At 33.1% G+C, this 20,156-nt stretch overlaps 1 long non-coding RNA gene across 2 annotated transcripts; it reads left to right on the top strand.

The window, feature by feature from the left end:
- The first annotated feature begins 191 nt into the window (after positions 1–191).
- LOC143047181 (uncharacterized) lies at positions 192–17,911 on the top strand. 2 transcript variants are annotated; one of them, XR_012969429.1, is made up of 6 exons: positions 192–223; positions 587–738; positions 2,193–2,256; positions 10,494–10,660; positions 11,546–12,002; positions 17,512–17,911. It is a non-coding gene; the product is annotated as an uncharacterized LOC143047181 (long non-coding RNA). The 2 variants fall into 2 exon arrangements; XR_012969430.1 differs by lacking the exons at positions 192–223; positions 587–738 and having other exon boundaries at positions 2,161–2,256.
- Positions 17,912–20,156: the final 2,245 nt, after the last annotated feature.

Raw genomic sequence — 20,156 nt, 5'->3', positions numbered from 1 at the left:
TAGTTGATAGGGCTTATATATATATGCTATTGGTAGAGTACCACTTGGCTTTATCATCAAAAAATTTGTATCTTTAAAGACTGAGGTTGCGGTTGCGCAGTGCTTCTCATCTGATCACTTCAGTGATTCTATGACTACATAGAATTCAAATTAAACTTCAACTTTAACCAAGGTAAGTATCGTTTAATTTAGTAATTATGATTCAGAAACCAAACTACTAAAGGTATTCACTGCATTCCAAATATTTATATCAGTATAAAAACTTTCTTATCATTATTCAATATTTGTTCACAGAAGAACCTCCTTTTTAATGATTTGATTTAGAACAAATTCCTATGATTCCTTTCGGTAAGCAACTATTACACATATAGTAATGTACAGATACATAACATAGATCTTAATTTTAAGTGAATAGTTATTATATATGTAAGCTTGTGTTTTTATAGAATTTGATGTCATAATTATAAAATTTGTAAATTTTAGAATTTATGCTGTGGTCAGGCTAAATACAAACTGTATTTTTATGTTAAGTCTATGTTTAATACTTTTCCACATAATGTATATTTTATGTATTATTTCTTGGAAGAATGTACCACAGTTAGTTGCAAGAAGAAGAAATACATTCACATGCATGTGTGAAGCAGAAAGAATGGCTTTTGTAGACAATTTTGCTACAAGTGAAATTTGAGGTATATTAGTATACACCTATAATGACTATCTGCTCTAACCTTAATATATGTATATTTTTACCATGTTTTGCCTCACAACCAATTTAAGATTAATAAGTCAGTATATATGTAAGACTCAGATCGACGTCCAGTCTCTAATCGACTTCCGTTCCTCAAATCGACGTCCAAATCTGACTTCACAATAAAATATCCTTCCAAATCGACAGCCAATTTTATACCTATCTAATCGACGTCCATGTTTTGGCTTCTCTAATCGACGTCAAATTTTTAGCTTCTCTAATCAAGGTCTGTTTTTTGGACACCGAATACAAAATTGACCAGAACCGACAGCAGCTGAAATCTGTAGACTTTTGAACATATTATGTGTGACAAATAGGATCTATTTAAAAAAAAAAAAAAAAATAAAGATACATTTTGTATATAACAATGTCTTACTAGACTTAATATGTAAACAGGTTGTGATATCATTTTTTTTAATTTTAGAAATTACATAAGAATAAGGAGATATGGTATGCCATGAATAATGTAAACAATTCAAATTAGAAAATTGACAGTCTTATTTATCAAAAAAAAAAATCCTAAAAACAAATATGACAGACATAGACCATCGGAAACAACTGCACTCTAGCCCATAGAGAATATGACGGGGTTAAACATGTGTTTGAGCAGATGTGTAACAGCACAACATAAAACATAATGCCAATTTTGTGCAAATATGAGAACAGTTGTGTAACAGCACAACATAAAACATAATGCCAATTTCTTGTGTATATGTTTCACTCCTGGTGAAAAACTCAGTAATTTGTGTAAAAATATTCAAGAGTCCAAATAATAATACTCAAAAAAATTAAAAAATTGTCTGTACTTCTTTATTTTGTCTTTTGTAGAAGATTGAATAATGCCCTCTTGATGTCGTTTGGTTGGTTTCTTTTTGTCGTTAGGTTGCTTTTTCTTCGACATCCACTTATATGCATGTCATTTGTAAACATGAATCGATTCGATTAACTTTTTATCAAGATAAAATTAAATATGCATGATACCTATTTCGGGTTGAAAAAAAATCTATATGGAAAGTATGTACAAATGTTTGAACCCTACACAACATGTACAGGTAAAAGTGTAAACAATTAAATCCAGTAATTTATTATTTATTGATATTGGACATTGATTAAAGACGACTAAAATCAATCGGGCGTAGTTTTGGAAATACATACTGTCACATTGGATCATAGATTTGAGAATGTGACATCAGATTTAGAAGTCGATTTGAGAAACGGCTGTCATTTCGAGGAACAGACGTTGATTAGAGGCCAGACGTCGATCTGACTCTTAACATATATTCTGAAAATGCTTGTACTTTCAACCAAACTCTTGTTCATATACTTTATCTTACATATGAATTTCCTACTTCAAAGCTTACATAGTTTATCTATTGTTCCTGAAGTTTTAACTTGATGTTTTTTAGAAAAATCTGCAAATTACTTATTCATCTTTAATAAATAGAAGTGGTTCAACAGTTGCATAGAGCTTGAGACATTAGGGGAGTCTGTGGAACCTCCGTATCCAGGTACCCTTTGATATTTTATAGCAGGCAATAAATGCCATTTATTTCAACATTAGTCAAGAATGAAATGTATAGATCTCTATCATCACAATCAGTACAACCACCCTTAATAAACCTTTCACCACACTCAATTTACATATCACCACACTCAATATAATTATCATCACACTTAATATACCTATCACCACACTTAATATGACTGTCAACGCTCAATATACCTATCATCACACTTAATATACCTATCACCACACTCAATATAACTAACACCACACTCGATATGACTATGACCACACTCAATATACCTATCACCCCACTTAAGGGCATCCGATACAGTTTCAAGGGAGTTAACTCTTGGCGCAACGTTGCGCGTTTGAATTCCCGCAAAACGTCACTTTTTGCGGGACGTAATGCGTGTCATTTTCCGTAATAAGAAACGTAATGTGGAATTTCCATGCTCCAATTTCTGTTTCTCCCGCATGCTAATTTCTACGCCATTAATATTAGTCAGTGCATTTGATTCTACCAGGATAACAGTCTAATAACATAATAATAAATAAAACACATTACTGTTTCTTTGAGATCTTCAACAAATATCGTATAGTGAGCAATCTCAAGACGACTGACCCTTTTGGTGTTACTAATATCATGCCTGTCAATTAAAATTTTAGTATCATTCATCATCCACGATTTGGTCCGGATTCGATTTTTTATTACACGTAACAGCACAGAAAACCAATGATATTTTAAAACTAATACCGAAAATGTATGTACACGAAGAAGTCAATTTCCTTTCTAAACAATGTATTCAATTTATTTATGTAAAAAAAATAATGGTATGCCGCTAATACAAACAATGATACAACTTTTATAAAAGAACAAAGTTTCTATTTCCTCCACGTTGCACGTAGTTTATCTAACAAAAGGCAATAGCAAACAATATGTTTATACACCCGTAAAAATTTTGACGGGACATAATGGTATAAAAATGCCCGCGTCCGTCTGTCCGTCGTAAATATAGTTACGGCATATTATCATTAAACTGAACATGGTTTTTTTCAGTCATGATGGTCAAACGATCTGTATCATTTTTGGTGAACTTTATGAGTTACAGGACTTCGTAACTAGAACAGTTTTTTTTTACAGTTCGCGCTGTATCTAGAAAACGTTTTATGACTATTATTCAAAACTTTACACACTTCTTGGTTATATAATTCTGAAGAATTTGTATATACTTTTGAGAATGATTCAGAATTTGATTTTAGAGTTATTGAGTTTATGACAAAAAGGGGGTGGGGGTTCACATGTCGCGCCGTATCTCAGAAACTATCTATAATTATTGCATAAAACTTCACATACTTTTTAGTTAAATTATTCTTAAGATCTGTATACTTTGGTGATGATTCTTTAATTCATTTTTGAGTTCTTGAATTTTTATTGAGCTTCAATTTGGGGATCATATAAAACATGTTGTGATATATATAAACTTCCTATTGAGCAAGAATAATGAATGAGTCAGGATATACCTAGCATGACTTCCCGTACAACCCACGTGTTATTTTAAAAACATATATTATGTTGTTTTTTTTTCATAAGACGAAGGGCGTATCATGCGCTCGAAGCGCAGCTGTTTATTTTTTTCTTTATTTTTTTTATAGATATATTAGAGAAATGACGGAATGACAGAAAATACAATACAATTTTCTATACAATTAATATTTCCAAATGGCATAACTCTTTTAAAGAATAGTTGATATGCACTGATTTTCGAACGTGTCCATACGATATCAGTTTTATAGAAAGTTGGCAAGAATGGTACACTTGAAAAATCTAATTAACCAGAAGTCCGGAAGGACAGACAGGGGAATGGACATACGGTATTCTATGTACGCGCTGTGGTGAAAAAAATATATAGTTATTTACCATTAAAATTACGCTATGAGAGAATGATTTTATAATCGCAACTAATCGTAATATATCCAGTCCTCTCGCTATTAATTCAATCGTTTTTTAGCCAAATCAAAAATTTCAAAATTATAGTTTCTCTGTCTGGACAAAAGCATCCATTAGCAAATTGAAGATTCTCCTTTGTAAGATTTTGCTTCTGTTTTCTGACCACATAAAACAGAAGATGTGGTATAATTGCCAATTAGACAACTCTCAACAAGAGACAAACATGACACAGAAATTAACAACTATAGGTCACCGTACGGTCTTCAACAATGAGCAAAACCCATACCGCATAGTCAGCTATAAAAGGTCCCGAAATGACAAGGTAAAACAACTCAAACGAGAAAAGAAACGGCATAATTTATGTGCTGCAATTTATGTACAAAAAAAGAAATTCCGTTTGCAGGAGAATGCTGAGTTCACACGTAATTCGAATTAGTTTAATTCACAATCGAAATGTTTTACGTCCTAGCGTAAATTCTAATTCAAATTGAAATGCGTGTCAAATTTGATTACTGTCCAATCGACGCTAACTTTTTTAAAATTCGTATCAACAAAAACGGATTTTCTCAGTGATAAAAACGTAAATTAAAGGATATTAAGGAGTATGTGTAATGAAACAGCAGCCACCAAACAAAACAAACAAAACAAAACAAAGAACAACATATAGAGGTCATCATACAGTATGAAATAATATACGAGTGTGTACAGTAAATGTACCTGTATGTCATGTTCTAAATTGCCGAGTCTTTAACGTTTGAAAGCCGTAAAAATTATCAATAAGTAATAACTTTTCTTGAGATGTTTCTCACTTAGACCACAAACACAGAGAGGTATTGGTTATTCACATGATTTTACTTTCGAAAACAATGTTACCAATTTATAGATAGTACTTTACAAGCAATATTTATACATTTGAAAAATGTCGCCGGTAATTTAAAGCAATAACGTCGAAATTGTCTGCCAGCGACGTCGTGCACTTTAGCGCTAACGTTGAGGTTACAAAGGGGTGACGCAATTTTTTAGGATAAATCGCGATTATCATGGAATCCAGCACGGTGACCTATATTTTTTATTTGAGATTTGAAGAAAGCATGACAAAATGCAGTTTATGCAGAAAAATGATAAAAATGACATTTTCAGAAACAGTTTTTTTTCCATTTTTTTAGGTTTAGAAAAATACCACTTTGAGCATCTGGTCCGCAATGTCAAGCAAGACTTGAATAATTTTATAGTTATTCCTGTAGTGATTTATTTTTTTCTTTATTGCCATTTATCACAGCTTCAGATTGAACCCGATCTTGATAATTTACGACGAAGAATATCTGCTCCAAAAATTTTATAACATTGCCTAATTTTTTTACAAAATTGCACAAATCCCCAATTTTCAGCCTCAATTTTCTCGAAAACAAGCTTGGTGACCTATGTTTTATTTTGTGTTTTATTTTATAACTCGCCAAGGCCTACAACATATTTCAAAATTATAAAAATGACATTATATCGAGAAACTGTATCGGATGCCCTTAATATACATATCACCCCACTTAATATACATATCACCCCACTTAATATACATATCACCACACTCAATATAACTATCACCACACTCAATATGACTATGACAACAGTCAATGTACCCTATCACCATACTCAATATACCTATCACCACACTCAATATGACTGTCACCACACCTAATATACCTATCACCACAATCAATATAACTGTCACCACACTTAATATAACTATCACCACATAACTATGACAACACTCTATATACCTATCACCACACTCAATATAACTAAGACAACACTCAATATACATTTTGTACCTATCACCATACTTAATATACATATCACCACACTCAATATAACTATCACCACACTCAATATGACTATGACAACAGTCAATATGACAACAGTCAATATGACTATGACAACACTCAATATACCTTATCACCACACTCAATATACCTGTCACCACATTCAATATAATTGTAACCACACTCGATATACCTATCACCACAATCAATATACCTATCACCGCACTCAATATACCTATCACCACACTCAATATACCTATCACCACACTCAATATAACTGTCACCACACTTATTATGCCAGCTTTAGCTGGCACTTATGGTAGAAGCATCGTTTTGGAATAAAGAACGATAACTCTCTCTACACGACCCATCTGAAAAGTTTTGTCACTCTCGTTAAATCTCGTACGATTATTTTTTTTAATGGCGGCCGAATTGAACGTTTCAACGCAAGCTTGAAAAAACGGGACAGATCATAATAATAATAACGATGTTTAATACGACATTAATTTTTATTTGTTTACAAAAACAAGAATTCAGAAATTTTGGTAACTCGTGTAGCTTATTTTTAATTTATTGTACTACGGAAATTACCGAAGTTAGGACAACAACAACTGACGCCATGTTTCGTCTGCTTCAACTTTCCATTATCAGTGAGGTCTAAACAAATTACTTAAATAATCACAGGTACTTCATTTAAAAGTCACAAAATCATAATTAACGATAACATATTTAGCGTAAAAGTTCTGTCCAGGCATGGGAACACAGAAAAAACCTATACAAGCAATACAATTCGGATTTTTGTCTTTATAATGACCATGCGGCATGCGAGGTAAACTCCGGTGCACTGGTTGACCTTGACTACTTATGTTCATCTGCCACATAATTCCCCACAACAAGGAACAGTGATAATGACATTGGTTATACTGTTGAATGTGATCACGGTTATTCATGTAGCCAATGGCGAATCCAGAACTATTCATAAGGGGGGCACGCTGACGGGGCGCTCCAGTCATGCTTAAGTGATTCCCTATAAAATCAACAGTTTTTTCCAACGAAAATGCTCTACCCCCCCCCCCCCCCCCCCCCTGGATCCGCCTATGGTAGCCCACAGACTAAGTCACAACTTTAATAACAAAAGTTTAAAACAAAAAAAATATTCAAATAATTCACAATCTTCTAGTTATTATGATAACCCATGAGAATACCATGACTTTGATAGGTATATAATGCAGGGCATGTTACTTGGAAGTATGTGGTATATCCTTTAAAATTCAAGCTACAGCAGTCCACTGTATATTTTATGCGTCAGTTTAAACCTGATCAAAACATTTTTACTCTACTAAAGTACTTTATCACTATATACATGTATCACTATCAGGTTCACATTTCAATCTATTTAGCAATACACACTTATGGTTACATGTATATAACTTCACAGTACCAAAATTGCAAACTGCAGAAATCTCACAAGTTTTCTTTCAACATTATCTAATTAAATCATCTTTTTAAAATTAGCAAATTAAATTTGTTACCAGCATCCTTTTCTTAAAAACATAATAGTTGAAGCATGGAATAATATCAAATTGTGTGAAATATTTGAAGAAATAAAACAAAACATAATGTTTATATTCCAGTTTTAAGGATTTGAAATTAACCATACATGTAATGATGTATGGAATTTGGGTACTGACCTCATTACAGTATCATGGATTGTTTGGAGGTCATTTCAAACCCATTTTTCTATGACTCTACATGGACTCAAAATTAAATTGGTGTAACTATATTATAAACAAGGATAGTCTACAAAATAAGCACAGAATAAACTTTTGCCTGGTACATTTAAAAAAGTTGATGAAAAAAACTGATAATAAGTGCAATTTGGGTATTCTCAAACTACAAATTTATTTTCATGACCAAAAAAAAAAAGTACAAACCTAAAGGCAATAAAATGCTTCACCGCGCACAGCCTGCTATGACCACAGATGTATATTTAGCATATAAAAAACACCAATTTTTTTATGTCAGTTGAAATCAAACATATTTTAATTTTGGACCCTTCAAACTTCAATATGGACTAATTTGAAAACAGGTATCAGGTGAACCCAAACATTTCTATTCATGAGGAGGCTCTGACTCCTTAATTTCATATGATAGTAAGTCCTACAAAAATATTGAAAATGTGTACATTTTATTTTTTTTTTCTAGCTTCTCTCATGTGAAAGCGGTACCTTTTTGGTCACTATTTATGTGTTGTGTCTAAATAAAAGTTGTAACACTTTATAATGACTAAACAGGTTAAACAAATACTTCTCAAGAAACAGAAAAAGAAAACAACCTGGAACAGCACCAGCCATGCCAGTATATGTATGAATAAAAACTCAGATCAGAATAGCATGGACAATATGTTAGTTATATGTCCTTGTTAATATATAGTGAGGAAAGTTATCAATAATTCTGCAGATAATGCAATTTTATCAAGTGTTTTGTATATTTTCTGTTAAAATTTTCACACAATCAGTGAAACGCTCAAACAGGCTAAACTAAGTTTTTATTACTGAAAGTTTCAAACAATGACAAGTGTTTTATTTACCAAATAACTCATGTGTTTCTGTGAGAGAAAAAAATCATGTGTAGTTTTGGGGATGAAAGGGAAAGAAGATCCTTTTGCAGCACACTGGCGCATGTCAATTGTGAATATATATATACTTACCAAATATATTTTCTTTACCATGATACTTACGTCGACATTGTCAAGAAGTACACATCATAGGGAAAATGCACAAATTACAGATCAAATATTTAAAACACCCTAATTTGTGTGCATCTCCTGCCAAATCAGTATTTGTTGCATCTATATATACTAGACCAGTATAATCAATGTAAAAAGGGTAAATTTTGGAAGAAAAACCAAAAAGTTTCATAGAGATCCATTCACTTATACTCAAGTTATTGTCTGGAAAACAACTATGACATGATTAAACATTACTCAAAAGCAAGTTTTTGACATGCTTGTATTTCCCATTTCCATTCTCAATTTTATTCTGTTGTCATATAAAAACTTGAAAAGTAAGCAACATCATGTACATGTAACAAAAAAAAATATTTGCAAGAAATGACATAAAACTGACTCTGAATTAGTACATGAAATTGATGTAGAAATCACAAACTGAAGATGATCAGGAATACAAATGTTTTTTTTATTCGAGTCAGATTTTTTTCACCTCAGCGCTAACAAATAAAATTATTTAGTCAAAATTTAACACTAGTATTAAGGTTTATCATAACAAATTGGCAAATACGGCCATTGTCACCTAAAAAAACTACTGTGTACAGACTTACCTGTGCGGTTTGGGAAGTTTTAAATGTTTTTATATATGTAAAAGTTAAATTTATTTTACATATCTGAAAGATAAAATCATTTTTTGTGAAGATCTGGATTCAAAATATTCTTTTTTGTCCTTTGCTTGAATAGATTTTTTATTCATCAATTTGGGAATTTCATCAGAATATTTTTTTCGAAAAAATACCATAACCCCTCCTGCCTTTTCAAGTTCAATGATCGTTCCCTAAACATTTTCCATCTGAACTTATAATTTTATTTTAGACATAAACAATATGTTAATGTAGCCTAGGACATTCGTTCTGAACATGCATGAAATATTTGCCACTGGACGTTAAACAACCAACTACCAATCAATTTATATAGGACATTGTCTTAGTATAAAGCTGGCATTTAAGGTAGCGCCTTCCTCATATTATAACTATCACCACATGACTATGACAACATTCATTATACCTATCACCAAACTCAATATACCTATCACCACACTCAATATAACTGTCACCACACTGAATATACCTATCACCATACTCAATATGACTATCACCACACTTAATATAACTATGACAACACTCTATATACCTATAACCCCCTTAATATACCTATCACCACACTCAATTTAACTTTGACAACACTCAATATACCTAGTATCATACTCAATATTGACACTTAATATACCTATCATCACACTTAATATAATCACCACACTCAATATACATATCACCACACTTAATGTTACTATTACCACACTCAATATACCTATCACCAAACTCAATATACCTATCACCACACTCAATATAACTGTCACCACACTCAATATACTTATCACCACAATCAATATTACTGTCACCACACTTAATATTATTATCACCACATAACTATGACAGCATTCAATATACCTATCACCAAACTCAATATACCTATCACCACACTCAATATAACTATCACCACACTCAATATACTTATCACCACACTTAATATAACTATCACCACACTTAATATAACTATCACCACACTCGATATGACTATGACCACACTCCCTCAGTATACCATTAAAATTTTCATAAATTAATGATTTATATTATATATATGCTCTCCAGATATTGCATTAGAGTTTTTTCACTTTATACCAGGCACAAAGATAGAGTATTTATTAAAGATAAGATAACAAGAGATATGATGTTAACATTTTGTAAGAAAGATGCCATGTTCCAACACAATGATTTTGTAAGAATGAAAAACAGATTGAAAACACAGCAAGAAGCATTAGAATGATTTTTGGTACATTTAGAAGATATCGGTATGTTGTATATTGTGCATATGAACAATGAAAACACTTCATATTTGTTTACATTTTTACATGATATTAATTTGTATATAGTTAAATTATATCCCCTCTTCAGACTTGATATACAGCTCTGATTTAACATATAAAATTTCCAGCAGTCCATGGCATTCTTGAATAGTATTTTAAAGTCATACAAAACTTCTAACTAAAACAGAAAGTTTAACATGTTTTAAATACTAGGATAGTAAAACAAGTGAACATGAACTTTTTTTTCAGAAAAATTCCTGTGTCTTTAAACATGTTCCAATATTGAATTATTGGCTTCCTGGACACTAATTTACTAATATTTTACAATGTACTTTAATTACAACACCTATCATTATAGCTTTCACCACCGCATAACCCATGTGCAAATTAAGGGAACACCATGATGTGTAAAAATGTGAACACACATTTTTTTTAGGGTTAAAGTCATATGAAACGATTGACTGGTGAAAAATAATTTTAATCCAATTTTTGAACCAATGCATGTATATATCATCAAGAAAGTCTTCTGTGCAGGTCGTGTTCGTAGCCAAGTTTACCGATTCTCACCTTATAGTAAACAATCAACAAATTTTTACAAAAAGGTTCATGCTATAAAGGTCACCTTGCATATGGAAAATATGATGACAAATTGCTGAGACCTGAAAGCCAGCAATTGAGAAAAAAGTAAATTTCTTCTATATGTGAACAAATTAAAGTATTTTCATCAGAAAAAAGTATATGTTCATAGGTTTAAGAATGAAAACTATCCATTGAGTTATAAAAAAAAAATATGCATCATTTTTGTTTTATTTGAGGTTTCATATCACTTTAATGAAGCATTAGATTTTAAATAATTTTCTTTTGTTGCAGGTTGCATTCAGAGTTGTCCTGAGGATTATCAAGATTTTATCAGGATGCTTTCCTACAACTCCCCAGTGTGTGCTGCCTTCCCTTATGATCAATTAGACAATATAAGATATATCATTGATAACAAAAATTTCAGGCAAAATCTTCATATAATGAAAAGTATCCAAAGCGCTGTATACGTTTTGTTTGAATTAATATGTGCAGTACCTGACCTTCCACAATTTATGAGGAACATACTAAGTGCAGTAGTTGATATTACTACTAAAACTTTTATAATTGATGAACATGAAACATCATCTGAAGTCATACAGAATGCTCTGGCATATTTTCCAAATTTACCAAAGATCAGATGCAGGGGATTATATGTTATGGACAAGAAAATGGATGAAAAAGTTTGTACAAAGAGAGAGTCGTCATCCTTCTCTCCTTCCTCAGATTTTTACAGTGTTCTGCCCACATGGTATGATTAATATAAATAATTATTTCAGATTAAACTATAAAAAAGATAAAAAGAGTTGTAAATAATTCAATAGTATTATTATTATTATTACTGGGAATGTTAGATATGTATGAGTCAGCACTTTTTTCTGTAAATATTTGGATAGGTCAGAACTGATTTTATAGTACATTTGTAGAACATTTTGCTATGAATTTTGTTGGTGTGTAGGAAATTTCTTTTGCAGGCACACAATCATAATAACTGAGAAATAACAATTTTATTATGATTTTAATGTCTTTTGGAAATAAATGAATCATTTCACATAGAAACATAACAATTTAGAAATAATTAAATCATTATATAAACATGAAACCACAAATTTTATAACCTTGATCATCTTACTATTGTCAAATGAATAGAGTTACCTCCCATATTGAAGCTTGTAAAATTATACTTGTTTGATATATTCAATATATAGCCTCTGATAAATGCTGAAAATTAGGAAATAACTATAGAAATAGATTTGCATCCTAAGTAATATTTAGTTTCAAAATTACAGTATAACTTCAAGAGCACATGTATTTAAAAAAATTACTCTACATTAAAAGCTGAAGCTGTCCTCTATTACATGCATCCATTCTAGGAAGTTGTATCTAATGAATGATATTTTACATCAATTCTAAAGACAAAAATAGGACTGATATATATATATATCTTGTTCCAAAAATATTTCAAACACAGGACTTATATTGTACATGTATTTCTAGAACCAAGCAGAATATAATTAAGGTACATGTAGTCCGGCCGATCGGTGAAAAAATTGCTCAAATAATGAGGAAAGCACCAATTTTTGCATAATGGCACATTTTTGTGGACTGAGCAACATTAGCTATGGACCCATCCTCAAAATTCAATATGGCGGCTTATTTCAAGATGGCTGCCGTACGTTCTAAAATATTTTCCAGTATTGCACAAACCAGTGGATTTGATGCTGGAAGCACAAAAATCAACATACATTTGTATTTGAATGACTTGGTATTCTTAGCAAGATTTTATTTTGATCTATCTTTGAAATACAAAATGGCGGCTATTTTCAAAATGGCCGCCTTGAAAGATAAGCAAATATTCATTATTGAGAATTGACCTGAATATAAGCATTTATTGATGTATAGTGTCATTTAGTATATGTCCCAGTTCTGTCCTTTTTGATTTTGCCTTGCTTGTCATTTCATACACAAAGTAGTAGCTTTCATAAAAAGCTGCAGTAGTAGCTTTCATAAAAAGCTGCAGTAGAAGCTTTCATAAAAAGCTGCAGTAGTAGCTTTCATTAAAAGTTGCACTATTTGTTATCTTGGGTCACACATAAAAGCTGTGATTTGGGATTTATTTGCCGTAAGATATTATGCAGTGCCTATCGTATTTTTGGGTCGCAATATTTTGCAATTTGAGATATTAAACTGAATTGAGAATCATTTAAACACATATCAGTGAAATGGCAGGAATTGAGGACAACAAGGACAAGAACATTGAAATGGCAGAAACCGAATCACTTGGGGATATGGAGAAACCCACAGCTGAAGACGCTTTAACAGAAGACAGCTCAGAAATGACTATTAAACAATTATACTTAGAATTTCTAGCAGATAGTAAATCTAATGCTCAAAGAACAGCTGAGATGTACTGCAATATAAAACAGAGCGAAGTGCGAATTGATAAAATATGTGTTGGTCTCATAACGTTTCAAGCTGAACAGAAAGAAGCAATAAATATTAATAACGAACAGATGAGAGCAATATTTCAGCAACTTCAGCAGTCTGAAGACAGGTTAGACCACAAGGTTAGTAATAATTGCCTGGCGGAATTGATGGTCAGACCAATAAGATATTCAATGTTGTGGTGAGACGAATGGACAAGCTGACAACAACTGAAGAAAGAGACACAGTTCAATTTAAAAGTGCATTTGAACAGCAGGATACCTTACAACAACTGGCATCGGTTTTAAATGAATTAGTGGACAATCGAAATAAAGAAGTTAAACTTCCTGCAATGGACACATCATCTAAGCCAAACTTTGACCTTAGCCAGTACAACGCAAGTTTACCAAAAATACACAACAAAATCCATGCCTTGGGTCTTTCCCCTATTGTAGTTCGCATGAACCATCAACCGCACCAACTCTGTTGAAGTAGTTAGTAGTTATCAAAGGTACCAGGATTATAATTTTGTACGCCAGACGCGCGTTTCGTCTACATAAGATTCATCAGTGACACTCATATCAAAATATGTATCAAGCCAAACAAGTACGAAGTTGAAGAGCATTGAAAATCCAAAATTCCAAAAAGTTGTATCAAATACGGCTAAGGTAATCTATTTCTGGGATAATTAAATCCTTAGTTTTTCGATAAATCAAAGTTTTGTAAACGGAAAATTTATAAAAATGACCACATAATTGATATTCATGTCAACACCGAAGTGCTGACTACTGGCTGGTGGATTGAAGGTTTCTTCACATTAAGTCAAAAGTCCTATGTCAAGGTCCTTGGCCCTGCATGAGACAGTTCAAATTATTCAACAACAATCTCAATTTAAGAACATACTATAAACCTCTAGTACTTATCAAGGATACCAGAAAAAGGCTTGTGTCTTCTTACTCACACCATTACAGAAACAATTGGCTTCAAGTGGATTCTATCAAGTTTCTCTAATGCTGAATGCAGTGCCTACTTACGGTATCATCTCCGTCGAGTCAATGGTAAATCCCACATTTAACACTCCAATAATGACAACCTCGTCAGGTCCTGGAGCTCTAACAGGCTTCACATGACTGCAAGCTGACTCCATTGACCGATCCAGAAAAGGGCAGAGGAAACCAAAAGAGTGTGACAACACCTCTTCTTCCGACTCCTCATTGGAGAGAGAATATACCCGATGGCAAGAAAATATTGGGGACCGGAGCCGAAGCCTACAGCTACCAAAAATGCCAAAACGTTATTGAAGAGGATCCATGACTTGGGAGTCGTTTATTTACCAATTTGAACGAACTGCCGGTAGTTGACAATGGGAAAACAAAAAAAATGTGTGTAGCAGCGCTTCAACAAGAAAGACGATCAAACCAGATTGGAACTGAAGCATTCCGTCAAGGATGTAAAGACAATCATTTTGCAAGGCATGTAATAGACAGGAACCCAGGAACATTAAACAAGGCGTTCAAACAATTGAAACCCTCAATAGCAAACCAGATGGCGATATATGGATCAAAAAGTGCCAATTATGACCATTGACAAGTCTACTTTGCTGATGGTGCAGTATCACCGACCGATAAAGGAAATATAAGCAGTCATTTGGATAATGAGGTGCATAACCTGACACAAATTGTCACAAAACTAGCTGATATTATGCTTTCAACTAATCAGCATAACCGTGGATTGGCCGATTAATATATAACCTCGGTTTCTTTTTATCAAATAATCATGGACGATCACCAGTTCAATGGAGGATCACCTGATCAATAAACACGTGGAAGATCTTCTGAGCAATACAATCGCGGTAGATCGCCAGATAGAAATACACACTAGCTTAATGTCCATCGATCGCATCCCCCCACTAAGCTAGAGATCATATAGTCCATAAAGACAACGGTTAGCATCTTCACGGACAAACTGCAGAAATCCCGGTTATTTCAGACAACGGTCACCTTCACCAGGATACGGACCAAATCAAAGTGCAACCCCAACAATGGAGTCTTTAAACAGCAAAGGATCGGGCCAGTAGGCCAACGCACGATTCTAAAGTCTATTGGCCATGAAACATCACCTCATTACAAAATCGAACAGAGGCCCACGGCCTCCTCCGATATTGTCATCAGACGAACCATTCGAAAGAGCTTAGCAGTACGAGGTACTATACATGACAAGAATGTGAGCATGATTGTGGACACTACTGCAATGATAAAATTAGTAAATGAGAAATTAATACCGGCAGAAAATGGAGATTTGGAGAACGCAACGCTACGTGGTTTGGGTTAACAGCTTGTTATTGGGAATTAATAGAGTAAACATACAATGGGATGTGTGCAAAGAGCCATTAACAGACGATGTTATACTTCGGCTAGATATTCTGGACACACTGAGTGCAGTGATAAACCTGAGTACTCCCACAATTACCATCAACACTAAAGTAATAAATGCGGCATTTGTTTACAGTGGAAACGAGATTTCAACTCAGCAAGTTTGCATAAAACGAACCATCACAGTTCCGCTAATCTAAAAAATGACTGTTACCATCAACACTAATAAAAGTGCTGACCAGGAGTGTATTTTAGGACCATGCTCGCTGAATAATTGCAAATTTGTTTCGCACGTAGTTGGAAAGGAAATGGTTGCCCCTTAACCATTTTAAATGGTGGTAATCGTCTAATCCGCACGAAGAAAGGTACACCTATTGATTACATAGAATAATTTTACGATGTAGATGAAAACGCGATTAGTGACGTAAGACGTGGCAATGAAGAGACACGAGACAAGGTGCCCTCGGCACTGCCTCAAAGTTCAGATGTGTTACCTACTATTCAACCACATTTAACCGACCTATATTAACCTTCAATCGACTCGTTTCAACCTATTTCATTCCAACCATTAAAACTGAAAGCGTTTAAAGAACAATTACAATAACATGTAACATATTGATTCACGTTTTGAATTTCACTATTTGTTTTAGTATATGCAGCCATATTTGCAACTGTTTGTGTTATAGAAATAACCATATTCTTTTTTTTTTATATATTTTAAAATTAATTGATAACAAATTCAAAAACATGAAGTCCATTTTTAAAGAATCATTACTTTACTTTCCGAAATTATATAGAATACCTTTAGGACAATCTTGATATTTATACCGTTTTTCCGCCATCTTGAAAATGGCAGCCATATTGGATTTTTCAGAGTGGGTCCATAGCTGAAATCAAATGCTATATAACCAAAATCTACTATGCAAAGTTTCATGCTTTCCTCATCAAGTGAGCAATTCTGCTCTATATCTGCACCAATCGGCCGGACTAATGTATTACATGCAGATTATAAAAGTTCTATTCAAAGAGTTTTATTGTGGTACGATTAAAACATTCTGTAGGTAATGCATACCTCCCTATTTGATTGGACTTACGTAGAAACTTAAAAAGGGATCTGAATTTAATACAAAACTGTTACAAAGGGGAGATAAATCATTGATTAGAATTATAACTGACTGTCATTTTAAGAAAAGATCATCGATGAATTTCACATGCCAAAAAAGAATTATCAATTCCAATCTTCTCAATTGCTGTTCTTGTTCCAGGTGTTATATTGATTGAAATAAAAAAAGATTCCTGTTGAAAAGATAAGTGACCAATGTTTTTCCAGGATTAACTCCAAAATATTTATAAATGAAAATATTTCCTTCAATCTTTTCTTTGAACTGTGTCTGTATCATTAAAGGACTTGTTTAAATAAAACAAAACAGTGAACTTTCTGTATTTTAATTTCAATTTCCACAGACATTTGTTATGGTTTTGAGGTGATGGATTCTGTAGAGTCTCCAGCCTGGCCTTTTACCTTCCTGAAAAACCAGATTTAAAGGTAATGAAAAATTTATTTATTTATTTCTATCCTTATAAAATACTCCTTTCTCCATTTCAAAAATCTAAATATTGATATGACTTTTCTCATTCCGCCTTTCTCACCTTCTTATTTACTAAATGCTGTTAATACTAAAATTGAGAATGGAAAGGGGAAATGTTTTCCATTGGAGTACAACTAATGACCAGGAAACCACCAAAGACCACCAATGGGTCTTCATTCGAATTTTTGATTAGAGCATTATTAAGTTTTGTATCCTTATGTCTCTGAAATTTCTGCCTACAGATTACTTATGGCAAGGGTATCAGAAGTCACAAATACCTCACAGTTCCAATTATCTTATTGAAAGCTTTTATCTTTCTTTTTCAGTTCCACCAACAGCAATAATTTATGACAATGCTTGCAATCTTCAACAGTCTTAACAGAGACCCTGGATTTTTCAATTTCCTCTGGAACCATACAGATGGACACATTTTTTACCGGATATTCATATGTTTAACTAATGGGTTGGTTTTTTTTATCAACTTTCTGTCGTATCGCTGTCAATTTGTATTAAAATTTTAACGTCGTTATCAATGTTATCAATACATATTCAATTATTTACGAGAAATATGCAATTTACTACCATTGTCTAAACTCAAAATACAGCAAATAGTTAAAAAGGACATGAAAAAATTGATTAACCATATTTATATCCGCTTACTGAGCCCCTATTGAATACAAATATGGATATTTCTTAGAATTGTCGGTCATCCTTTAAAAGTTGCGGTCATCTTTTACCAATTACGTCCACTCTTGTTATAAATTGCTGATCTTGTAACTGTCATCTTGATTATGATTTACGGTCATATAAGTGATTTTTTTAAATCCAATTTCCCGTTTCATACACATTTCTCGGTAGCAATTTGTGATTTCTGTGTGAATCTTTTATAAAATTACATCGCTCCAATGTATGCTTTGTAAAGAAAATGATATAGAAACCCTTTAACAGGCAATACAGAAACTGACCTAATTTTTCATCCAACATCTTGGGTCCGTCCCATGAAACTTTCGTCACATTTTTCTCAGGAACTACACATCCACCCTTTCTGTAATTTGGTATCAACATTTATATATGTCAGCCATACTGTGTGATGCGTTTTCAGATTCATCACTTGACAACTTCCTGTTTACCGAACACTTGTCTGATTTTACACATGATAGCCAAGTTGAAAATTTTCGTCACATTTTTCTCAGGAACTACAATACAAGGATTTCTGAAATTTGGTTTCAGGATTTATATAAGTCAGCTATACCGTGTGATGCGTTTTCAGATTCATCACTCGACAACTTCCTGTTTACCGAACACTTGTATGATTTTACACATGATAACCAAGTTAAAAATTTTCGTCACATTTTTCTCAGGAACTACAATACAAGGATTTCTGAAATTTGGTTTCAGGGTTTTTATAAGTCAGCTATACCGTGTGATGCGTTTTCAGATTCATCACTCGACAACTTCCTGTTTACCGAACACTTGCATATTTTTACACTATTAATATTATCCACTTGCGGCGGGGGTATCATCAGTGAGCAGTAGCTCGCAGTTTCACTTGTTCACTCTGTTCGGTCCTGCCTTCTTTTTTTTTTAGTTTATCCTGACTTTTTTTACCTTAATTGTCGTCCTGACTTTTTTTTTTTGCAAGTGTCTCATCCTGCCTTTTTTTTACTCAAAACTCCTGTCCTGCCTATTTTTTTCAAATTTCATCCTAGCCCCCCTCCCCCATAAAAATCAAATGGTAGCTCCCTTATAGTTTCTAAAAAATGAACTTGACCAAGAAAACTAAACATTGACCAATGAACCATGAAAATGAGGTCAAGGTCAGATGAACCATGCAAGGCAGACATGTCATCGATCAGCTTACAATTCTTCCATACAACAAATATAGTTGACCTTGTGCTTATAGTTACAGCAAAACAGACCAAAACATTAACTTAACACTGAGCAATGAACCATGAAAATAAGCTCAAGGTCAAATAAAACCAGGAGACTGACATGTACATCATAAAATATTTCCATACCAAATATAGTTGACATATTGCATATAGTATTAAAAACAAGACCAAAACTCAAAAACTTAACTTTGACCACTGAAACATGAAATTGAGGTCAAGGTCAGATGACACCTGCCAACTAGACATGTACACTTTACAATCATTCCATACACCAAATATAGTAGACCTATAGCATTCAGTATAAGAAACGCAAAAACTTAACTATAACCACTGAACCATAAAAATGAGGTCAAGGTCAGATGACACCTACCAGTTGGACATGTACACCTTACGGACCTTCCATGCACCAGATATAGGAGACCTATTGCTTATAGTATCTGAGATCTTGTTCACTGATCCATGGAATGAGGTCGAGGTCAAGTGAAAACTGTCTGACGGGCATGATGACCTTGCAAGGTATGAACATATAGGCAAAACCCAAAAAGGAGGCTTTAACAGAAAAATAATCAAAACGGAAAGTCCCAAATCAAATGAAACAAGAGTGACAGCAAACCTGATTTTTCTGCAC

The sequence above is a fragment of the Mytilus galloprovincialis genome, chromosome 10 (genome assembly GCF_965363235.1).
Source record: "Mytilus galloprovincialis chromosome 10, xbMytGall1.hap1.1, whole genome shotgun sequence".
NCBI classification, from domain to species: Eukaryota; Metazoa; Mollusca; class Bivalvia; order Mytilida; family Mytilidae; genus Mytilus; species Mytilus galloprovincialis.
Note: the sequence above shows the minus strand (reverse complement) of the source record. Positions and strands in the feature narration are given on the sequence as shown.